Source organism: Carcharhinus amblyrhynchos, chromosome 32 (genome assembly GCF_965287045.1).
Source record: "Carcharhinus amblyrhynchos chromosome 32, sCarAmb.v2.hapA, whole genome shotgun sequence".
Taxonomy (NCBI): Eukaryota; Metazoa; Chordata; class Chondrichthyes; order Carcharhiniformes; family Carcharhinidae; genus Carcharhinus; species Carcharhinus amblyrhynchos.
In genome coordinates this window covers 11,767,089-11,777,393 of record NC_137355.1, presented here as the reverse complement: position 1 = coordinate 11,777,393, position 10,305 = coordinate 11,767,089, and the positions used below count along the sequence as shown (strand labels likewise).

Sequence of the window (10,305 nt, the reverse complement as noted above, 5' to 3'; positions counted from 1 at the left end):
TGACTTGTGCTACCAAATAAACCTGTTGGACTTTAACCTGGAGTCATGAGACTTCTTACTGCGCTTACCCCAGTCCAACGCCAGCATCTCCACATCATTTCAACATGAACAGGCTAATCTTCATCTGCAGAGGCCCAGAGGGTGAGCTAGACCAGATTTTTCCATAACAAATACCAAAGGCGAATGTGAGGATATGGTCTGCAAATGAAGGATTAGCAGGAGTCAGTTTTTCATTGAATGAGAAAGAGCAAAAAGCCAGGATTTAATTAGAGAATATGTATGCAAATGAAAGATTAGAAAAATTGCTTGTTTCTGATTTGCTCCAATTGACTATAATTGCCAATTTGTTTGCTTGTAACTTCAGAAAACACCTGCAGGACGACACAAGTCATGAAAGACTTCATATCGGATTATGCATGGTGTCTAGTGCTGTTTGTACTCAAGTCAACTCAGAGTGCATAAGGTTGCTGGTACCCAAGATCTCAGACATCTGTACTTCTTCAAAAGGCGCCATGTCTACCGGAGAGAAGAACGAACGTAACATCTCATCCAGAAGGCCTTTGACAGAGCAGCACTCCCTCAGAATTGAGCTGTGGTGTAGTGTAGGTTGGAATTATGTGTTCATGTCTCTGACAGTGCAACTCAAACCCATAGTCTCCTAGTTCAGAAATGTGAACACTACCCACTGAGCCATGATTGACACCCTGAAGGTTATCAGATGATCTAACCTTTGACCTTGTATTGGTTTGAAGAATGACCTCAATGTTTTAAAATTTAATGCAAGATTATGTAAAAAAAAGTCTAAAACTATTGGCTACTAAGGGTGGGGATATTGGCTACAGTTTTGTAGAAATGGTCGGAAAAAAAGCAGTGGTCTGAGATTGTATTTATAAATTAAGAGTCCCAAGTGAAGGGCTGAGGTCCATAGTGCAGTACGTTACCAGGGTGAGTTGGGGCAAGATACATTAGGCAGCAAGCCTGAGTTCACAATGTGTCAACCAGATGTACCACAGCTTGGTATAGCTCTACTAAAGCCTCTACTTACTCAGGAGGCTAAGGAAATTTAGCATTTCTGCTATAACCCTTTTTGGCCTTTTGGCTAAGATCAAGTGTAGTATCAACATGCTGCACTTGGTTGAAGTCATTAGGTTACATTTCAGCTTCATTTGAAGCAACTTTTTAAAGTAGCATCTCAGCCTTTTGGCTAAGATGCAAATAAGATCAAGCCTTGGAGGAGGAGCTACACCTACTCCAATCAGCTTGGATCCTGTAGATCAAGCCCAAGACAGGTGGTAAGAGCCCTGTCTTGTCAGCTTGGATCAGGAATGTCCCAACTTGTTGGGACTCTGAATTGGATTTGACTTGACTTGATTGGATTGGAATAAAGTCTAAAAAAAAATTCTGCTACAACACTCACCAATTTTTATAGATGCACCATAGAAAGCATCCTTTCCGCATGTATCACAGCTTGGTATGACTCCTGCTCTGACCAAGACCGCGAAAAACTACAAAGGGTTGTGTCCTGTCCATCACGCAAATCAACTTCCCATCTATTGACTCTGTCTACCCTTCCCGTTGCCTTGGGAAAAGCAGCCAGCATAATTAAGGACCCCACACACCCCGGACTTTCTTCCATTGGGAAAGATACAAAAATCTGAGATCATGCACCAACTGACTCAAGAACAGCTTCTCCCCTGCTGCCATCAGATTTTTGAATGGACCTACCTTGCATTAAGTTGATCTTTCTCTACACTCTAGCTATGAATGTAACACTCCATTTTGCCCCCTCCCTTTTCCTTTTCCCCTACATACTCTATGAACAGTATGCTTTGTCTGCGTAGCCCACAAGAAACATTACTTTTCACTGTATCCCAATACATCTGACAATAATAACTCAAATCCCAAAAGAGGGGCTGACCAGATGTCCCAGTTTTAAAGTGGTTTAATTACATGGACTGCAGAAAACAAAAGCCAGGTCATTCTACACCAACTGTACATAGATGTGCAGGTTAGGTGGATTGGCCATGCTAAATTGTCCCTTAGTGTCCGAAGATGTGTAGGTTTGGGGGATTGGCCACGCTAAATTGTCCCTTAGTGTCCAAAGATGTGTAGGTTAGGGGGATTGGCCATACTAAATTGTCCCTTAGTGTCCAAGGATATGTAGATAAATGTTGGGTTTACAGGGATAGAGTGGGGGAGAACTTCTGAATTTCCCACGTGTTCTCTGCAGAGGTCGACTAAACAAAGGACAGTGCTGGGGCAGGAAAATGCAACAAGCTGGTCAAAAGTCTATTGACTTCAGCAGGACTGGAAAATCCTGCCAGCTTGAGAGGCTGTAAAATTCCACCCAAAGTCATTGAAAAACTATATTGAAAACATAAAACCTTCTTAATAGGTGTCCCAGGGATGTGGCATATACAATGAACCAATCAACCTTTTAAGCAAGTTTTGCTAAAGCGTTTGTAAGAAAAATATTTAGTGATTATATTGCCAAGTTCACTGTGGCGTTAAAAGGGCTTCTGGGAGTAAAGCAGTACATGATGTGGAGATGCCAGCGTTGGACTGGGGTAAGCACAGTAAGAAGTCTCATAACACCAGGTTAAAGCGCAACAGATTTATTTGGTAGCACAAGCCACAAGTTTTCAGTGCACTGCTCCTTCATCAGGTAAGTGAGACTTTTGTTAACAAACACGTCATATAAAGACACAAACTTAATTTACAAAATAATAGTTGGAATGCGAGTCTTTACAGTAATCAAGTCTTAAAGGTGCAGACAATGTGAGTAGAGAGAGACTTAACCACAGGTTAAAGAGATGTGTATTGTCTCCAGCCAGGGCAGTTTGTGAGATTTTGCAAGCCCAGGCAAGTCATGGGGGTTACAGATAGTGTGACATGAACCCAAGATCCCGGTTGAGACCGTCCTCATATATGCGGAACTTGGCTATCAGTCTCTGCACAGCGACTCTGTGCTGTCATGTGTTGTGAAGGCCACCTTGGAGAACGCTTACCCAAAGATCAGAGGCTGAATGCCCATGACTGCTGAGGTGTTGCCCGACAGGAAGAGAACACTCTTGCCTGGTGATTATCAAGCGGTGTTCATTCATCCGTTGTCGTAGTGTCTGCATGGTCTCACCAATGTACCATGCCTCGGGATATCCTTTCCTGCAGCGTATCAGGTTGACAGTGCTGGCTGAGTCGCAGAGTATGTAACGTGTACCTGGTGGATGTTGTTCTCACGTGAGATGATGGCATCCTTGTCGATGATCTGGCAGGTCTTGCAGAATTTGCTGTGGCAGAGTTGTGTGGTATCATGGTCACTGTTCTCCTGAAGACTGGATACTTTCCCACGGATAATGCTCTGTTTGAGGTTGCACGGTTGTTTGAAGGCAAGAAGTGGGGTTGGCCTTGGTGAGATGTTCATCTTCATCGATGACATGTTGAAGGCTCTGGAGAAGATGTTGTAGCTTCTCCGCTCCGGGGAAGTACTGGATGACGAAGGGTATTCTGTCCGCTGTGTCCCGTGTTTATCTTCTGAGGAAGTCTGTGCGGTTTTTTGCTGTGATGCATCAGAACTGTCGATCGATGAGTTGAGCGCCATATCTGTTCTTATGAGGGCATCTTTCAGCATCCGGAGGTGCCTGTTGCGATCCTCCTCATCTGAACAGATCCTGTGTATACGGGGGGGCTTGTCATAGGGGGGTGGCTTCTTTAGCGTGTTTAGGGTGGAAGCTGGAGAAGTGGAGCATCGTGAGTTATCAGTGGGCTTGCGGTACAGTGAAGTGCTGAGATGATCGTCCTTGATGGAGGTGTTTGTGTCCAAGAATGTAATCAACTCCAGAGAATAGTTCCTGGTGAGTCTGGTGATGGGATGGAACTTACTGATGTCATCACATAGTTGTTTCAGTAATCGTTCACTATGAATCCAAATGAAGAAAATGCCATCAATGTATCTAGTGTATAGCATCAATTGAAGGTCCTGTGCGGTGAAGAGGTCCTGTTCGAATCTGTGCATGAAGATGTTGGCATATTGAGGTGCGAGTTTGGTCCCCATGGAGGAGTTGAACCCGGAACACTCCTCGTCACAATGGATGTCTCGGCACTCGACATCAGCATCCCCCAAGACGACGGTGTTGCTGCAACTGCCTCAGTACTCAATGCTGACAACTGCCAATCTCCCGATGCAATTTTACAACTCATTCCCTTCATCCTGGACCAAATGACTTCACCTTCAATGACCAGTTCACACCTTCAATGACCAAATTCACACCTCAATATGCCAACATCTTCATGCACAGGTTCGAAAAAGACGTCTCCATCATATTTCAGTTGTTTTCAAAAAAAAATTTAAAATAGAATTAGAATTCTGTCTGCAAGACTGTAACATGTTTCAGCTTTTAATAAACTGCTTGGGGCTTTAGAAAGGGAATTATAAACTCTCACCCTGCAATGAGTTCAGAGTAAGTCAACTCACAATGTTAATGCTAAATAAAAGCAAATTACTGTGGATGCTGGAATCCGAAACAAAAAGAGAAAACGCTGGAAAATGTCAGCAGGTCTGGCAGCATCTGCAAGAAGAGAAAAAACACCGAGTGTTGCGATTAGGGGATTTTTGCATTCAGCCCATTGAGCCTGCACCCAGGTCCTATTCCTGTAACACCACGTATTTACCCTGTTAATCCTCCTGACACTAAGGAGCAATTTAGTATGGCCAATCCATCTAACCTATACATCTTTGGACTATAAGGAGCAATTTAACATGGCCAATCCACCTGACCTGCACATATTTGGACACTAAGGGACAATTTAGCATGGCCAATCCATCTAACCTGCATATCTTTAGATACTAAGGGTCAATTTAGCATAGCCAATCCACCTAACCTGCACACTTTTGGACTGTGAGAGGGAACCGGAGCACCCAGAGGAAACCCACGCAGACGCAGGGAGAACTTGCAAACTGTGCACAGACAGTCATCCAAGTCCAGAATCGAACCTGGTTCCCTGGCGCTGTGAGCAGCTGTGCTAACCACTGTGCCACCGTGCCACCATTTCTTCTTCTGTTCATTACAGATCAGCTTCCACCTCCAGCAGGTGGGGCCTCCTCTTGAGCGAGGGGTGGAAATCCCGCTTGGAGCTACTTAACGTTCATTCAAGCATGACATCGCTGCTGGGCACTCGGAGTTGGCAAGGATCTGTTTTCCACCAACCCCCCAGGTGACAAGAATTGGGTCTCCAACATCAGAAAAATTCTGGCCAGAGAGTTTCCTGATTCCATGCTTTTCATTACACTAACCTGCACACTTTGAATGTATTTATGCTTTCTAGGTTGGCGCTTACTGGAATTTGATGTGATATTGTCAGTTTGCTTTACAAATGTCTTGGAGCCAAGATGGGCATCTTAGTACTTGGGTTTGGACTAGGTCTTGGTCCCCATACTTCAAATACAGTTGCCACAGGATGACAACATTGGAATTGGTCTTGCTAGCAGAATAATTATCCTTTAGGTACAGACATACCCTGTAAGTCTATCCTGTGAGTGTGACTCAAAGCATGTTGGATCATGCAAGATGCAATAGAAATTTCAAGTTCCTCTTTCCTTACTCTCCCATAAGACTTGAGACCTGAACATTGAAGAGTTTTGAGATGGCAATCAATGTCTTATATGTTAAAGTATAGTTAATTTATTACTCACAGGTAGGCTTACATTAACACTGCAATGAAGTTACTGTGAAAATCCCCTAGTTGCCACACTCCGGCACCTGTTTGGCTACACTGAGGGAGAATTTAGCACATCCAGTGCACCTAACCAGCATGTTTTTCAGACTGTGGGAAGAAACTGGAGCACCTGGAAGAAACCCACGCAGACATGGAGAGAACTTGCAGACTCCACAGACAGTGACCCAAGCCGGGGATCAAATCTGCATCCCTGGCTCTGTGAGGTAATTGTGCTAAGCATTTTGCCACTATATGACATATATGACATAGCGTGAAGAAGTGACCATTATTTTGTCAACGTGGTACCCAATGATATAATTTTCCAGTGTAAAAATTTGTACAATGTATCATTAATATCATGAAGGAACTTTGAAAAGAACCTTGTTTTGACCAACATGTCAGAAAGGTATCTTCAAGGGTGTTGTCTTACATGTTGCTTACATGACTTTACATGCACTAAGCTGCAGACTTGGCTGACAAGTACTTACATTGAATTCTTTCATGGATAGTGTTACAAGAAGTGTTACAAAAGAAATAAGAAAATTCAACCCAACAGTTAGTTAAACTCAACATTAATTAGAATGTCTAAAATCCGTTCGTGGTTTGATTATTCCCTTCACATTTACCTCACGTTTATCCACATTATACTGCATCTACCATGCAGATGCCCACACACTCAGCTTGTCCAAATCATGCTGAAGCATCGTCTCCTCACAGCTCACTCTCCCACCAACTTTGTATTACCTGCAAATTTGGAGGTAATACATTCAAATCCCTCTTCCAAATCATTAATACATAAAGTGAACAGTTGGGGTCCTAGCACAGATCCCTGTGGATCCCCATTAGTCACTGACTGCCAATCAGAGGAAGACCCATTTATGCTAACTCTTTGCTGCCTATGTGCTAACCAGCTTTCTATCCATCTCAAGACATTATCTGCAACCCTATGTGCTTTAACTTTACATAGTAATCTGTTATGTGAGACCTTGTCAAAAGCCTACTGAAAGTCTAAATAAACCATATCCACTGGTTCTCCTTGGTCAATGCTACTAGTTACATCCTCAAAAAATTCCAATAGATTCGTCAAGCATGTTTTCCCTTCTGTAAATCCATGCTGACTTTGTCTGATTATCCCACTGCCTTCCAAATGCTAAGCTATGAAATCCTTGATAATGGACTTGAGCAACTTCCCCACTACCGACGTTAGGCTCGCTGGTCTATAGTTTCCTGTTTTCTCTCTACCTCCCTTTTTGAATAGCGGGCTTACAGTAATTTTCTCTCCGCGTCTGCATGGGTTTCCTCCGGGTGCTCCGGTTTCCTCCCACACTCTGAAAGATGTGCTGGTTAGGTGCATTGGCCATGCTAAATTCTCCCTCAGTGTACCCGAACAGGTGCCGGAGTGTGGCATCGCGGGGATTTTCATAGTAACTTCACTGCAGTGTTAATGTAAGCCTGCTTGTCACAATAATAAATAAATTTTAAAAATAAGTTACTCCTCAAAATAATGGGTTCATAGCAGCACAGTCAGATCCATTCATTATGTGGTAACAACTATTATTGGCAACAAGGAACAGACATTTTGACCTGGTGTTATTCTTTTGTCTGATTTATGCAAAAATGGCAAAACATGGTCAGATTATTGGAGCGTCCTTGACCATAGACCTTGACCTTTATCCAATTCTCTCCCTGTGACACATTATTTATATTTTAATTCGATTCGACTTTTAATTTGTGTTTTAATATTGCCCAAGCCTCTTATCATGACTGCTGTGAGTGACTTCAGCTTGACTGTTGGCACAGCGGTTTGCTATTCCACAGCACTGTGATAGTGTACGAAAGAAGCAGTGGCATGATGGGAAAAATGGTCAAGTATTTGGTATAAAATAAGGACAGCTGACCAAGCTACTCCAAAAGGCTAGACCCCTGTAAAACTGACTCTGAATAACCTAAGAAATGACTACAACCAGAGAAGGCCAAATGCTTGACCTCAGTCTGCCTTGATAAGGTTGACTTCGCATAGCCTAAGACATGACTAACGCCAGAGAAGGCCAAATGCCTGACCTCAGTCTGTCTTGATAAGGTTGACTCCATATACCCTGAGATAATATACAGGAAATTAGATAAGGTCGGAAGAGGGAGTTACAGAACTTTTTATTACATCAGAAAACAAGACATGATCAGAGATCACAGAACCTTTTTGTCCCCTCAAAGGACAAGATAATGATATTATTGATGAGACAAAGAGGTCTCAGAGGTCACCGGATCATAATGCAATTAATGATGTCCTACTGCTTGTATTACTAATTGAAATCCTGAAGTCATGTAAGCTGATAAGAAAAAGGTATAACTATTGAACTGATTCTTGTAGTGGGCGCAGTCTTGGGATAGAATCAGTAGTTTGTACGGACTGCCCTCTGTTTCCAAGATTCTGCCATATACTGCGTGCAGTTTTGTGTTAATAAAAGCTAGTTGTTTCTTCAAAGCAAACTTTGTTAAGTTTTACTCGGAAAACAAGAAATTCCCCACTGCAACAGCACCGGGGACCTGGGTTTGATTCCTGCCTCGGGTGACTGTCTGTGTAGAGTTTGCACTTTTTTCCTGTTTCTGCTTGGGTTTCCACCGGGTCACAGAAACTAGAAGCCGGAGTAGGCCATTCAACCCTTTGAGCCTGATCCACCATTCATTTTGATCGTAGCTGATCAGGGAATTCAATATCCTGATCCCCTCACCCTTCTCCCCAAACCCCTCGATCCCTTTAACCCCGAAAGCTATATCTAATTTCTTCTTGAAACCAGATAACATTGGGTCCTCCAGGTTCCTCCCACAGTCCAAAGACACAGGAACATAGGAATTAGGAGCAGAAGTTGGCAAATTTAGCCCTTAGGGCCTGCTCTGCCATTTAATCAGATCATGGCTGATCTCTCCCTGGTCTCAGATCCACCTCCCCTGCCTGTTCCTGATATCCCTTTATCCTGTTTTTATTAGAAATATATCTATTGCCTTTTTGAAACCATTTAATGATTCAGACTCCAGGCCAGCGAGTTCCGCAAATTCACCACCCTCTGCGAGAACCTCCTCATCTCAGTTTTAAATCTACCGCCTCTCAACCTGTGACCTCTTGTTCACAATCCCTCGACCTCCCTCACCCTCCCTCACCCCCCTCACCCACCCTTACCCTCTTCTCACTCTCATTCACCCTCACCCATCCTCAACCCCTCACCCAACCTCACTGACTCACGCACACACACTCCCACCTACCCTCACCCTCCCTCAGCTTTCCTCATCCCCTCACTCACCCTTGCTCACCCACTCATCCACCCTCACCCATTTCCTCACCCTTCCTTGTCCCCTCACTCACCCACCCGCACCCTCTCACCACTCTTCCTCATCCACTCACACGGTGCTTCACCCATCCTCACCCACCCTTACGCAGTCTCCTACACCCTTCCTCAACCCCCTCTCAACCTCATTCACTCTCTCACCCACTCTCATCCACTCACCCTCCCTCACCCACTCACACACACCCCCTCACTCACCCTCACCCACTCACTCACCCTCACCCACTCACACATACTCCCTCACCCATCCGCACCTACTCACCATTCTCCCTCACCTTCCCTCATCCTTCCTCAACCTCCCTCATCCCCTCACTCATCCCCTCACCCACCCACACACACTGCCTCACCCACCCTTACCCATTCTCCTACACCCTCTCTTACCCCCTCCCAAACTCATTCACCCTCACCCACTCACCTATCCTCACCCACCCGCACCCACATACTCACTGCCTCACCAAGCCCTATCCTCTTCAGCCTCACTGCTGCCCCTCATGCAATCCCTCACTCACCTATCCTCACCCACACTCTCATTCTTACCCACACCACCAACCCCCCTCAGCCCCTCACCCACACTCTCACTCACCCACTCATGTTCCCCTTGGTCTCTATGGCTCCAGCCCTGGCCTTGCCCCTGGGCTGTCACAGAACCCAGTGTGGGCTTGTCAGATTCAGCAGGCTTGACAGAATGAAGAACCCCCACCCCCCCCCCCCCACCCCACCTCCCCCCAAGGCTCTTCACAGCAGCAGCAGAAAACATTGAACATTTCCTTTTTGACACCAAGCCACGGACTGAGAAATTGGGAGAGATTGGACTGCAGTAATATCTGAAAAGGGGAGAGAGAGGCAGAGAAGGGGAATTAGCCAGATGAAAATGGTTTCGTCCATTGGTTCAATGATTGAAATCGGGGTCGTACAAGAGCCTTGGACTGGAGAAGCACAGAGGTCTCAGAAGGTAGAGGGTTGGAGGAGGTGACAGATCAGTGAGAAAGTGAGGTCACTGAGGGATTCAAAAACCAGGACGAGTGTCTCAAAATGAGTTTAAGGTTTATTTATTAGTGTCACAAACAGGCTTACATTAACACTGCAATGAAGTTACTGCGAAAATCCCCTAGTCGTCACATTCCGGCATCTTTTCGGGGACACTGAGGGAGAATTTAGCATGGCCAATGCACCCTAACCAGCACGTTTTTCAGACCGTGGGAGGAAATCGGAGCACCGGGAGGAAACCCATGAGGAGTTGTTGGATGGAGAGCTA

At 44.9% G+C, this 10,305-nt stretch overlaps 1 non-coding gene across 1 annotated transcript; it reads left to right on the top strand.

Moving 5' to 3' along the window:
- The first annotated feature begins 1,079 nt into the window (after positions 1 to 1,079).
- On the top strand, positions 1,080 to 1,271 carry LOC145360839 (U2 spliceosomal RNA). The gene has a single exon (XR_013889783.1). It is a non-coding gene; the product is annotated as a U2 spliceosomal RNA (small nuclear RNA).
- Positions 1,272 to 10,305: the final 9,034 nt, after the last annotated feature.